The following is a 13,411-nucleotide window of genomic DNA, read 5'->3' on the forward strand; positions in this document are numbered from 1 at the left end:
CCGCTTCCTACGAAATCCCGGCTGTCCCAGGCGGGCCTTGGGCGCCGGCGCGGGCCACTGCGGTGTCCCGGGCGGAAGAGGTCCCCTTGGCGTGAGGGGACGCCCTGTCTTGGGCAGGCACACCGTTTTCTTCCGACACCTTGACCGCTCAACGGTCGTGGCGGCCTCCCCAGGAACCTCCCGGGATTCCCGGTCCTTCTCCCGCGGGGCAAGCGGCACAACGGTGTGCAGGTGGAGGAGGCCTTGTCAGTTCCCCACGGCCTGCCTCTCCGGACCGGGGGCACCCGGTCCCCGCAGGCCCTCCAAGTGCTGGGCCCCGGAGCCCGCTTCGTACGAAACCATCTCCCTGCCCGGAAAGGCAGCGGCTCGCAGAAACGCACGGGCTGCCTTCGGGAAGGAAAGGGGCTCTCAGTGCAGGCGGGGCCTTCCTTTGGGAAGAGGCCCTCTGACGGGGACGCACGCTTCTTGGGAGCGCGCGACTCCAGAGGCTCCCCGGGCAGGCACGTTCTCGCCTCCGCCTGTTGTTCTCCCGGAGAGAAACCTGCGCGGTCCGCGCGGGAGTGTCCTGTGCTCTCCGAGCCTCCCCGCTTGCCCGACCGGCGCGTGTGCATGAGCGGCTGGAGGGCCCGAAAGGGCGCTCCCGAAAACGAAGCCCGACGAAACCCCGCCTCGTACGAAGTACCGTCTCAACCGCCGTGAGGGGCAGAGCGCCCGAGTGGCCGGGCCGTTTTCCGAAAGAACAGAGGTCAGGCCACTGGGAGGAGAGGGATTTCAGGGGTCGGTGCGCTGTCAGAAATCTCCGAGACGCTCCACAGCCGGGAACCCCGAGACCAACCGGGAGACACGGCAGCCCCTCCGCAGTGGGGCAACTCCTCCGCGGGAGCGAGGACGAGGCTCCTCTCCTTCTGCAGTCGCGGAGCACCTCGATGTCCCCGCTGCATTTCGAGGCCGAGAGTCTCGCCAGAGTGTCAGGAGGAAAATCCCCGCCTGCTACGACATACTCATCTTTCCAGCCGCGGGGGCAGCGCGCGCGTTTCTTGGCGGGCTTCGGAAAGGCCGTGGGATCAGGCGATGCTGATCCCAGGGATACTCCGCGATCCAGGTCCGCGCAGCAGGCTCTGAGATACCAGAGGAGCCTGAGACGCCACGCAGCGCTGGGAGGCGGGGGACGTTCTCCTGCGTGGGCGAGGTCCCCGGAGAAGGCGGGAGGATGCCCCTTTCCTTCGGAGGTCGGAGAGCACCTCGACTGCGCTGTTCGTTTGGCGCTGAGAGCCTCGCCGGGGCGACCGAAGGGGAAATCCCGCGTCGCACGAAATGCCCCTCGGACAAAGCAGCGGGTGCGGTGCTCGCCCGTTCCACCGCCCTTCTCGGCAAGGACAAGGACAGAGGCCGTGCCGAGGAGAGTGTGTTCGGGGACAGAGGGCCCGCCCCACAGTTCGAGGGGCCCAACCCGCAGACGCCACGGCGCCCAATTTCCGGACGGCAGCGGCCTCGCCGGCACGGACAACTCCCCCCCCCCCAGACATGCGAGCGTGACGCCTCCCCTCTTCCGCGCGCGACGGGACAGCGGGGCGACGTCACTGGGCGCCCTGGACCCAGCATCTCGTCAGGGTCCTTTGGTGCAGCCACCCGCTTCCTACGAAATCCCGGCTGTCCCAGGCGGGCCTTGGGCGCCGGCGCGGGCCACTGCGGTGTCCCGGGCGGAAGAGGTCCCCTTGGCGTGAGGGGACGCCCTGTCTTGGGCAGGCACACCGTTTTCTTCCGACACCTTGACCGCCCAACGGTCGTGGCGGCCTCCCCAGGAACCTCCCGGGATTCCCGGTCCTTCTCCCGCGGGGCAAGCGGCACAACGGTGTGCAGGTGGAGGAGGCCTTGTCAGTTCCCCACGGCCTGCCTCTCCGGACCGGGGGCACCCGGTCCCCGCAGGCCCTCCAAGTGCTGGGCCCCGGAGCCCGCTTCGTACGAAACCATCTCCCTGCCCGGAAAGGCAGCGGCTCGCAGAAACGCACGGGCTGCCTTCGGGAAGGAAAGGGGCTCTCAGTGCAGGCGGGGCCTTCCTTTGGGAAGAGGCCCTCTGACGGGGACGCACGCTTCTTGGGAGCGCGCGACTCCAGAGGCTCCCCGGGCAGGCACGTTCTCGCCTCCGCCTGTTGTTCTCCCGGAGAGAAACCTGCGCGGTCCGCGCGGGAGTGTCCTGTGCTCTCCGAGCCTCCCCGCTTGCCCGACCGGCGCGTGTGCATGAGCGGCTGGAGGGCCCGAAAGGGCGCTCCCGAAAACGAAGCCCGACGAAACCCCGCCTCGTACGAAGTCCCGTCTCAACCGCCGGGAGGGGCAGAGCGCCCGAGTGGCCGGGCCGTTTTCCGAAAGAACAGAGGTCAGGCCACTGGGAGGAGAGGGATTTCAGGGGTCGGTGCGCTGTCAGAAATCTCCGAGACGCTCCACAGCCGGGAACCCCGAGACCAACCGGGAGACACGGCAGCCCCTCCGCAGTGGGGCAGCTCCTCCGCGGGAGCGAGGACGAGGCTCCTCTCCTTCTGCAGTCGCGGAGCACCTCGATGTCCCCGCTGCATTTCGAGGCCGAGAGTCTCGCCAGAGTGTCAGGAGGAAAATCCCCGCTTGCTACGACATACTCATCTTTCCAGCCGCGGGGGCAGTGCGCGCGTTTCTTGGCGGGCTTCAGAAAGGCCATGGGATCGGGCGATGCTGATCCCAGGGATACTCCGCGATCCAGGTCCGCGCAGCAGGCTCTGAGATACCAGAGGAGCCTGAGACGCCACGCAGCGCTGGGAGGCGGGAGACGTTCTCCTGCGTGGGCGAGGTCACCGGAGAAGGCGGGAGGATGCCCCTTTCCTTCGGAGGTCGGAGAGCACCTCGACTGCGCTGTCCGTTTGGCGCTGAGAGCCTCGCCGGGGCGACCGAAGGGGAAATCCCGCGTCGCACGAAATGCCCCTCGGACAAAGCAGCGGGTGCGGTGCTCGCCCGTTCCACCGCCCTTCTCGGCAAGGACAAGGACAGAGGCCGTGCCGAGGAGAGTGTGTTCGGGGACAGAGGGCCCGCCCCACAGTTCGAGGGGGCCCAACCCGCAGACGCCACGGCGCCCAATTTCCGGACGGCAGCGCCCTCGCCGGCACGGACAACTTCCCCCCCCCCCAGACATGCGAGCGTGACGCCTCCCCTCTTCCGCGCGCGACGGGACAGCGGGGCGACGTCACTGGGCGCCCTGGACCCAGCATCTCGTCAGGGTCCTTTGGTGCAGCCACCCGCTTCCTACGAAATCCCGGCTGTCCCAGGCGGGCCTTGGGCGCCGGCGCGGGCCACTGCGGTGTCCCGGGCGGAAGAGGTCCCCTCGGCGTGAGGGGACGCCCTGTCTTGGGCAGGCACACCGTTTCCTTCCGACACCTTGACCGCCCAACGGTCGTGGCGGCCTCCCCAGGAACCTCCCGGGATTCCCGGTCCTTCTCCCGCGGGGCAAGCGGCACAACGGTGTGCAGGTGGAGGAGGCCTTGTCAGTTCCCCACGGCCTGCCTCTCCGGACCGGGGGCACCCGGTCCCCGCAGGCCCTCCAAGTGCTGGGCCCCGGAGCCCGCTTCGTACGAAACCATCTCCCTGCCCGGAAAGGCAGCGGCTCGCAGAAACGCACGGGCTGCCTTCGGGAAGGAAAGGGGCTCTCAGTGCAGGCGGGGCCTTCCTTTGGGAAGAGGCCCTCTGACGGGGACGCACGCTTCTTGGGAGCGCGCGACTCCAGAGGCTCCCCGGGCAGGCACGTTCTCGCCTCCGCCTGTTGTTCTCCCGGAGAGAAACCTGCGCGGTCCGCGCGGGAGTGTCCTGTGCTCTCCGAGCCTCCCCGCTTGCCCGACCGGCGCGTGTGCATGAGCGGCTGGAGGGCCCGAAAGGGCGCTCCCGAAAACGAAGCCCGACGAAACCCCGCCTCGTACGAAGTACCGTCTCAACCGCCGTGAGGGGCAGAGCGCCCGAGTTGCCGGGCCGTTTTCCGAAAGAACAGAGGTCAGGCCACTGGGAGGAGAGGGATTTCAGGGGTCGGTGCGCTGTCAGAAATCTCCGAGACGCTCCACAGCCGGGAACCCCGAGACCAACCGGGAGACACGGCAGCCCCTCCGCAGTGGGGCAGCTCCTCCGCGGGAGCGAGGACGAGGCTCCTCTCCTTCTGCAGTCGCGGAGCACCTCGATGTCCCCGCTGCATTTCGAGGCCGAGAGTCTCGCCAGAGTGTCAGGAGGAAAATCCCCGCTTGCTACGACATACTCATCTTTCCAGCCGCGGGGGCAGTGCGCGCGTTTCTTGGCGGGCTTCAGAAAGGCCATGGGATCGGGCGATGCTGATCCCAGGGATACTCCGCGATCCCGGTCCGCGCAGCAGGCTCTGGGATACCAGAGGAGCCTGAGACGCCACGCAGCGCTGGGAGGCGGGAGGCGTTCTCCTGCGTGGGCGAGGTCCCCGGAGAAGGCGGGAGGATGCCCCTTTCCTTCGGAGGTCGGAGAGCACCTCGACTGCGCTGTCCGTTTGGCGCTGAGGGCCTCGCCGGGGCGACCGAAGGGGAAATCCCGCGTCGCACGAAATGCCCCTCGGACAAAGCAGCGGGTGCGGTGCTCGCCCGTTCCACCGCCCTTCTCGGCAAGGACAAGGACAGAGGCCGTGCCGAGGAGAGTGTGTTCGGGGACAGAGGGCCCGCCCCACAGTTCGAGGGGGCCCAACCCGCAGACGCCACGGCGCCCAATTTCCGGACGGCAGCGCCCTCGCCGGCACGGACAACTTCCCCCCCCGCCCCCCAGACATGCGAGCGTGACGCCTCCCCTCTTCCGCGCGCGACGGGACAGCGGGGCGACGTCACTGGGCGCCCTGGACCCAGCATCTCGTCAGGGTCCTTTGGTGCAGCCACCCGCTTCCTACGAAATCCCGGCTGTCCCAGGCGGGCCTTGGGCGCCGGCGCGGGCCACTGCGGTGTCCCGGGCGGAAGAGGTCCCCTCGGCGTGAGGGGGACGCCCTGTCTTGGGCAGGCACACCGTTTCCTTCCGACACCTTGACCGCTCAACGGTCGTGGCGGCCTCCCCAGGAACCTCCCGGGATTCCCGGTCCTTCTCCCGCGGGGCAAGCGGCACAACGGTGTGCAGGTGGAGGAGGCCTTGTCAGTTCCCCACGGCCTGCCTCTCCGGACCGGGGGCACCCGGTCCCCGCAGGCCCTCCAAGTGCTGGGCCCCGGAGCCCGCTTCGTACGAAACCATCTCCCTGCCCGGAAAGGCAGCGGCTCGCAGAAACGCACGGGCTGCCTTCGGGAAGGAAAGGGGCTCTCAGTGCAGGCGGGGCCTTCCTTTGGGAAGAGGCCCTCTGACGGGGACGCACGCTTCTTGGGAGCGCGCGACTCCAGAGGCTCCCCGGGCAGGCACGTTCTCGCCTCCGCCCGTTGTTCTCCCGGAGAGAAACCTGCGCGGTCCGCGCGGGAGTGTCCTGTGCTCTCCGAGCCTCCCCGCTTGCCCGACCGGCGCGTGTGCATGAGCGGCTGGAGGGCCCGAAAGGGCGCTCCCGAAAAACGAAGCCCGACGAAACCCCGCCTCGTACGAAGTACCGTCTCAACCGCCGTGAGGGGCAGAGCGCCCGAGTTGCCGGGCCGTTTTCCGAAAGAACAGAGGTCAGGCCGCTGGGAGGAGAGGGATTTCAGGGGTCGGTGCGCTGTCAGAAATCTCCGAGACGCTCCACAGCCGGGAACCCCGAGACCAACTGGGAGACACGGCAGCCCCTCCGCAGTGGGGCAACTCCTCCGCGGGAGCGAGGACGAGGCTCCTCTCCTTCTGCAGTCGCGGAGCACCTCGATGTCCCCGCTGCATTTCGAGGCCGAGAGTCTCGCCAGAGTGTCAGGAGGAAAATCCCCGCTTGCTACGACATACTCATCTTTCCAGCCGCGGGGGCAGCGCGCGCGTTTCTTGGCGGGCTTCGGAAAGGCCGTGGGATCAGGCGATGCTGATCCCAGGGATACTCCGCGATCCCGGTCCGCGCAGCAGGCTCTGAGATACCAGAGGAGCCTGAGACGCCCACGCAGCGCTGGGAGGCGGGAGACGTTCTCCTGCGTGGGCGAGGTCACCGGAGAAGGCGGGAGGATGCCCCTTTCCTTCGGAGGTCGGAGAGCACCTCGACTGCGCTGTTCGTTTGGCGCTGAGAGCCTCGCCGGGGCGACCGAAGGGGAAATCCCGCGTCGCACGAAATGCTCCTCGGACAAAGCAGCGGGTGCGGTGCTCGCCCGTTCCACCGCCCTTCTCGGCAAGGACAAGGACAGAGGCCGTGCCGAGGAGAGTGTGTTCGGGGACAGAGGGCCCGCCCCACAGTTCGAGGGGGCCCAACCCGCAGGCGCCACGGCGCCCAATTTCCGGACGGCAGCGCCTCGCCGGCACGGACAACTTCCCCCCCCCCCAGACATGCGAGCGTGACGCCTCCCCTCTTCCGCGCGCGACGGGACAGCGGGGCGACGTCACTGGGCGCCCTGGACCCAGCATCTCGTCAGGGTCCTTTGGTGCAGCCACCCGCTTCCTACGAAATCCCGGCTGTCCCAGGCGGGCCTTGGGCGCCGGCGCGGGCCACTGCGGTGTCCCGGGCGGAAGAGGTCCCCTTGGCGTGAGGGGACGCCCTGTCTTGGGCAGGCACACCGTTTTCTTCCGACACCTTGACCGCCCAACGGTCGTGGCGGCCTCCCCAGGAACCTCCCGGGATTCCCGGTCCTTCTCCCGCGGGGCAAGCGGCACAACGGTGTGCAGGTGGAGGAGGCCTTGTCAGTTCCCCACGGCCTGCCTCTCCGGACCGGGGGCACCCGGTCCCCGCAGGCCCTCCAAGTGCTGGGCCCCGGAGCCCGCTTCGTACGAAACCATCTCCCTGCCCGGAAAGGCAGCGGCTCGCAGAAACGCACGGGCTGCCTTCGGGAAGGAAAGGGGCTCTCAGTGCAGGCGGGGCCTTCCTTTGGGAAGAGGCCCTCTGACGGGGACGCACGCTTCTTGGGAGCGCGCGACTCCAGAGGCTCCCCGGGCAGGCACGTTCTCGCCTCCGCCTGTTGTTCTCCCGGAGAGAAACCTGCGCGGTCCGCGCGGGAGTGTCCTGTGCTCTCCGAGCCTCCCCGCTTGCCCGACCGGCGCGTGTGCATGAGCGGCTGGAGGGCCCGAAAGGGCGCTCCCGAAAACGAAGCCCGACGAAACCCCGCCTCGTACGAAGTCCCGTCTCAACCGCCGGGAGGGGCAGAGCGCCCGAGTTGCCGGGCCGTTTTCCGAAAGAACAGAGGTCAGGCCGCTGGGAGGAGAGGGATTTCAGGGGTCGGTGCGCTGTCAGAAATCTCCGAGACGCTCCACAGCCGGGAACCCCGAGACCAACCGGGAGACACGGCAGCCCCTCCGCAGTGGGGCAGCTCCTCCGCGGGAGCGAGGACGAGGCTCCTCTCCTTCTGCAGTCGCGGAGCACCTCGATGTCCCCGCTGCATTTCGAGGCCGAGAGTCTCGCCAGAGTGTCAGGAGGAAAATCCCCGCTTGCTACGACATACTCATCTTTCCAGCCGCGGGGGCAGCGCGCGCGTTTCTTGGCGGGCTTCGGAAAGGCCGTGGGATCAGGCGATGCTGATCCCAGGGATACTCCGCGATCCCGGTCCGCGCAGCAGGCTCTGAGATACCAGAGGAGCCTGAGACGCCACGCAGCGCTGGGAGGCGGGGGACGTTCTCCTGCGTGGGCGAGGTCCCCGGAGAAGGCGGGAGGATGCCCCTTTCCTTCGGAGGTCGGAGAGCACCTCGACTGCGCTGTCCGTTTGGCGCTGAGAGCCTCGCCGGGGCGACCGAAGGGGAAATCCCGCGTCGCACGAAATGCCCCTCGGACAAAGCAGCGGGTGCGGTGCTCGCCCGTTCCACCGCCCTTCTCGGCAAGGACAAGGACAGAGGCCGTGCCGAGGAGAGTGTGTTCGGGGACAGAGGGCCCGCCCCACAGTTCGAGGGGGCCCAACCCGCAGACGCCACGGCGCCCAATTTCCGGACGGCAGCGCCTCGCCGGCACGGACAACTTCCCCCCCCGCCCCCCAGACATGCGAGCGTGACGCCTCCCCTCTTCCGCGCGCGACGGGACAGCGGGGCGACGTCACTGGGCGCCCTGGACCCAGCATCTCGTCAGGGTCCTTTGGTGCAGCCACCCGCTTCCTACGAAATCCCGGCTGTCCCAGGCGGGCCTTGGGCGCCGGCGCGGGCCACTGCGGTGTCCCGGGCGGAAGAGGTCCCCTTGGCGTGAGGGGACGCCCTGTCTTGGGCAGGCACACCGTTTCCTTCCGACACCTTGACCGCCCAACGGTCGTGGCGGCCTCCCCAGGAACCTCCCGGGATTCCCGGTCCTTCTCCCGCGGGGAAAGCGGCACAACGGTGTGCAGGTGGAGGAGGCCTTGTCAGTTCCCCACGGCCTGCCTCTCCGGACCGGGGGCACCCGGTCCCCGCAGGCCCTCCAAGTGCTGGGCCCCGGAGCCCGCTTCGTACGAAACCATCTCCCTGCCCGGAAAGGCAGCGGCTCGCAGAAACGCACGGGCTGCCTTCGGGAAGGAAAGGGGCTCTCAGTGCAGGCGGGGCCTTCCTTTGGGAAGAGGCCCTCTGACGGGGACGCACGCTTCTTGGGAGCGCGCGACTCCAGAGGCTCCCCGGGCAGGCACGTTCTCGCCTCCGCCTGTTGTTCTCCCGGAGAGAAACCTGCGCGGTCCGCGCGGGAGTGTCCTGTGCTCTCCGAGCCTCCCCGCTTGCCCGACCGGCGCGTGTGCATGAGCGGCTGGAGGGCCCGAAAGGGCGCTCCCGAAAACGAAGCCCGACGAAACCCCGCCTCGTACGAAGTACCGTCTCAACCGCCGTGAGGGGCAGAGCGCCCGAGTTGCCGGGCCGTTTTCCGAAAGAACAGAGGTCAGGCCACTGGGAGGAGAGGGATTTCAGGGGTCGGTGCGCTGTCAGAAATCTCCGAGACGCTCCACAGCCGGGAACCCCGAGACCAACCGGGAGACACGGCAGCCCCTCCGCAGTGGGGCAGCTCCTCCGCGGGAGCGAGGACGAGGCTCCTCTCCTTCTGCAGTCGCGGAGCACCTCGATGTCCCCGCTGCATTTCGAGGCCGAGAGTCTCGCCAGAGTGTCAGGAGGAAAATCCCCGCTTGCTACGACATACTCATCTTTCCAGCCGCGGGGGCAGTGCGCGCGTTTCTTGGCGGGCTTCAGAAAGGCCATGGGATCGGGCGATGCTGATCCCAGGGATACTCCGCGATCCCGGTCCGCGCAGCAGGCTCTGGGATACCAGAGGAGCCTGAGACGCCACGCAGCGCTGGGAGGCGGGAGGCGTTCTCCTGCGTGGGCGAGGTCCCCGGAGAAGGCGGGAGGATGCCCCTTTCCTTCGGAGGTCGGAGAGCACCTCGACTGCGCTGTCCGTTTGGCGCTGAGAGCCTCGCCGGGGCGACCGAAGGGGAAATCCCGCGTCGCACGAAATGCCCCTCGGACAAAGCAGCGGGTGCGGTGCTCGCCCGTTCCACCGCCCTTCTCGGCAAGGACAAGGACAGAGGCCGTGCCGAGGAGAGTGTGTTCGGGGACAGAGGGCCCGCCCCACAGTTCGAGGGGGCCCAACCCGCAGACGCCACGGCGCCCAATTTCCGGACGGCAGCGCCCTCGCCGGCACGGACAACTTCCCCCCCCCCCCAGACATGCGAGCGTGACGCCTCCCCTCTTCCGCGCGCGACGGGACAGCGGGGCGACGTCACTGGGCGCCCTGGACCCAGCATCTCGTCAGGGTCCTTTGGTGCAGCCACCCGCTTCCTACGAAATCCCGGCTGTCCCAGGCGGGCCTTGGGCGCCGGCGCGGGCCACTGCGGTGTCCCGGGCGGAAGAGGTCCCCTCGGCGTGAGGGGACGCCCTGTCTTGGGCAGGCACACCGTTTCCTTCCGACACCTTGACCGCTCAACGGTCGTGGCGGCCTCCCCAGGAACCTCCCGGGATTCCCGGTCCTTCTCCCGCGGGGCAAGCGGCACAACGGTGTGCAGGTGGAGGAGGCCTTGTCAGTTCCCCACGGCCTGCCTCTCCGGACCGGGGGCACCCGGTCCCCGCAGGCCCTCCAAGTGCTGGGCCCCGGAGCCCGCTTCGTACGAAACCATCTCCCTGCCCGGAAAAGGCAGCGGCTCGCAGGAACGCACGGGCTGCCTTCGGGAAGGAAAGGGGCTCTCGGTGCAGGCGGGGCCTTCCTTTGGGAAGAGGCCCTCTGACGGGGACGCACGCTTCTTGGGAGCGCGCGACTCCAGAGGCTCCCCGGGCAGGCACGTTCTCGCCTCCGCCCGTTGTTCTCCCGGAGAGAAACCTGCGCGGTCCGCGCGGGAGTGTCCTGTGCTCTCCGAGCCTCCCCGCTTGCCCGACCGGCGCGTGTGCATGAGCGGCTGGAGGGCCCGAAAGGGCGCTCCCGAAAACGAAGCCCGACGAAACCCCGCCTCGTACGAAGTACCGTCTCAACCGCCGGGAGGGGCAGAGCGCCCGAGTGGCCGGGCCGTTTTCCGAAAGAACAGAGGTCAGGCCACTGGGAGGAGAGGGATTTCAGGGGTCGGTGCGCTGTCAGAAATCTCCGAGACGCTCCACAGCCGGGAACCCCGAGACCAACCGGGAGACACGGCAGCCCCTCCGCAGTGGGGCAACTCCTCCGCGGGAGCGAGGACGAGGCTCCTCTCCTTCTGCAGTCGCGGAGCACCTCGATGTCCCCGCTGCATTTCGAGGCCGAGAGTCTCGCCAGAGTGTCAGGAGGAAAATCCCCGCTTGCTACGACATACTCATCTTTCCAGCCGCGGGGGCAGCGCGCGCGTTTCTTGGCGGGCTTCGGAAAGGCCGTGGGATCAGGCGATGCTGATCCCAGGGATACTCCGCGATCCCGGTCCGCGCAGCAGGCTCTGAGATACCAGAGGAGCCTGAGACGCCCACGCAGCGCTGGGAGGCGGGAGACGTTCTCCTGCGTGGGCGAGGTCACCGGAGAAGGCGGGAGGATGCCCCTTTCCTTCGGAGGTCGGAGAGCACCTCGACTGCGCTGTCCGTTTGGCGCTGAGGGCCTCGCCGGGGCGACCGAAGGGGAAATCCCGCGTCGCACGAAATGCCCCTCGGACAAAGCAGCGGGTGCGGTGCTCGCCCGTTCCACCGCCCTTCTCGGCAAGGACAAGGACAGAGGCCGTGCCGAGGAGAGTGTGTTCGGGGACAGAGGGCCCGCCCCACAGTTCGAGGGGGCCCAACCCGCAGACGCCACGGCGCCCAATTTCCGGACGGCAGCGCCCTCGCCGGCACGGACAACTTCCCCCCCCCCCCAGACATGCGAGCGTGACGCCTCCCCTCTTCCGCGCGCGACGGGACAGCGGGGCGACGTCACTGGGCGCCCTGGACCCAGCATCTCGTCAGGGTCCTTTGGTGCAGCCACCCGCTTCCTACGAAATCCCGGCTGTCCCAGGCGGGCCTTGGGCGCCGGCGCGGGCCACTGCGGTGTCCCGGGCGGAAGAGGTCCCCTCGGCGTGAGGGGACGCCCTGTCTTGGGCAGGCACACCGTTTCCTTCCGACACCTTGACCGCCCAACGGTCGTGGCGGCCTCCCCAGGAACCTCCCGGGATTCCCGGTCCTTCTCCCGCGGGGCAAGCGGCACAACGGTGTGCAGGTGGAGGAGGCCTTGTCAGTTCCCCACGGCCTGCCTCTCCGGACCGGGGGCACCCGGTCCCCGCAGGCCCTCCAAGTGCTGGGCCCCGGAGCCCGCTTCGTACGAAACCATCTCCCTGCCCGGAAAGGCAGCGGCTCGCAGAAACGCACGGGCTGCCTTCGGGAAGGAAAGGGGCTCTCAGTGCAGGCGGGGCCTTCCTTTGGGAAGAGGCCCTCTGACGGGGACGCACGCTTCTTGGGAGCGCGCGACTCCAGAGGCTCCCCGGGCGGGCACGTTCTCGCCTCCGCCCGTTGTTCTCCCGGAGAGAAACCTGCGCGGTCCGCGCGGGAGTGTCCTGTGCTCTCCGAGCCTCCCCGCTTGCCCGACCGGCGCGTGTGCATGAGCGGCTGGAGGGCCCGAAAGGGCGCTCCCGAAAACGAAGCCCGACGAAACCCCGCCTCGTACGAAGTACCGTCTCAACCGCCGTGAGGGGCAGAGCGCCCGAGTTGCCGGGCCGTTTTCCGAAAGAACAGAGGTCAGGCCACTGGGAGGAGAGGGATTTCAGGGGTCGGTGCGCTGTCAGAAATCTCCGAGACGCTCCACAGCCGGGAACCCCGAGACCAACCGGGAGACACGGCAGCCCCTCCGCAGTGGGGCAGCTCCTCCGCGGGAGCGAGGACGAGGCTCCTCTCCTTCTGCAGTCGCGGAGCACCTCGATGTCCCCGCTGCATTTCGAGGCCGAGAGTCTCGCCAGAGTGTCAGGAGGAAAATCCCCGCTTGCTACGACGTACTCATCTTTCCAGCCGCGGGGGCAGCGCGCGCGTTTCTTGGCGGGCTTCAGAGAGGCCACGGGATCAGGCGATGCTGATCCCAGGGATACTCCGCGATCCCGGTCCGCGCAGCAGGCTCTGAGATACCAGAGGAGCCTGAGACGCCCACGCAGCGCTGGGAGGCGGGAGACGTTCTCCTGCGTGGGCGAGGTCACCGGAGAAGGCGGGAGGATGCCCCTTTCCTTCGGAGGTCGGAGAGCACCTCGACTGCGCTGTCCGTTTGGCGCTGAGAGCCTCGCCGGGGCGACCGAAGGGGAAATCCCGCGTCGCACGAAATGCCCCTCGGACAAAGCAGCGGGTGCGGTGCTCGCCCGTTCCACCGCCCTTCTCGGCAAGGACAAGGACAGAGGCCGTGCCGAGGAGAGTGTGTTCGGGGACAGAGGGCCCGCCCCACAGTTCGAGGGGGCCCAACCCGCAGGCGCCACGGCGCCCAATTTCCGGACGGCAGCGCCTCGCCGGCACGGACAACTTCCCCCCAGACATGCGAGCGTGACGCCTCCCCTCTTCCGCGCGCGACGGGACAGCGGGGCGACGTCACTGGGCGCCCTGGACCCAGCATCTCGTCAGGGTCCTTTGGTGCAGCCACCCGCTTCCTACGAAATCCCGGCTGTCCCAGGCGGGCCTTGGGCGCCGGCGCGGGCCACTGCGGTGTCCCGGGCGGAAGAGGTCCCCTTGGCGTGAGGGGACGCCCTGTCTTGGGCAGGCACACCGTTTTCTTCCGACACCTTGACCGCTCAACGGTCGTGGCGGCCTCCCCAGGAACCTCCCGGGATTCCCGGTCCTTCTCCCGCGGGGCAAGCGGCACAACGGTGTGCAGGTGGAGGAGGCCTTGTCAGTTCCCCACGGCCTGCCTCTCCGGACCGGGGGCACCCGGTCCCCGCAGGCCCTCCAAGTGCTGGGCCCCGGAGCCCGCTTCGTACGAAACCATCTCCCTGCCCGGAAA

The sequence above is a fragment of the Pteronotus mesoamericanus genome, unplaced genomic scaffold, assembly GCF_021234165.1.
Source record: "Pteronotus mesoamericanus isolate MK-2021 breed Mesoamerican mustached bat unplaced genomic scaffold, CSHL_Meso_final contig_240, whole genome shotgun sequence".
Lineage (NCBI taxonomy): Eukaryota > Metazoa > Chordata > Mammalia > Chiroptera > Mormoopidae > Pteronotus > Pteronotus mesoamericanus.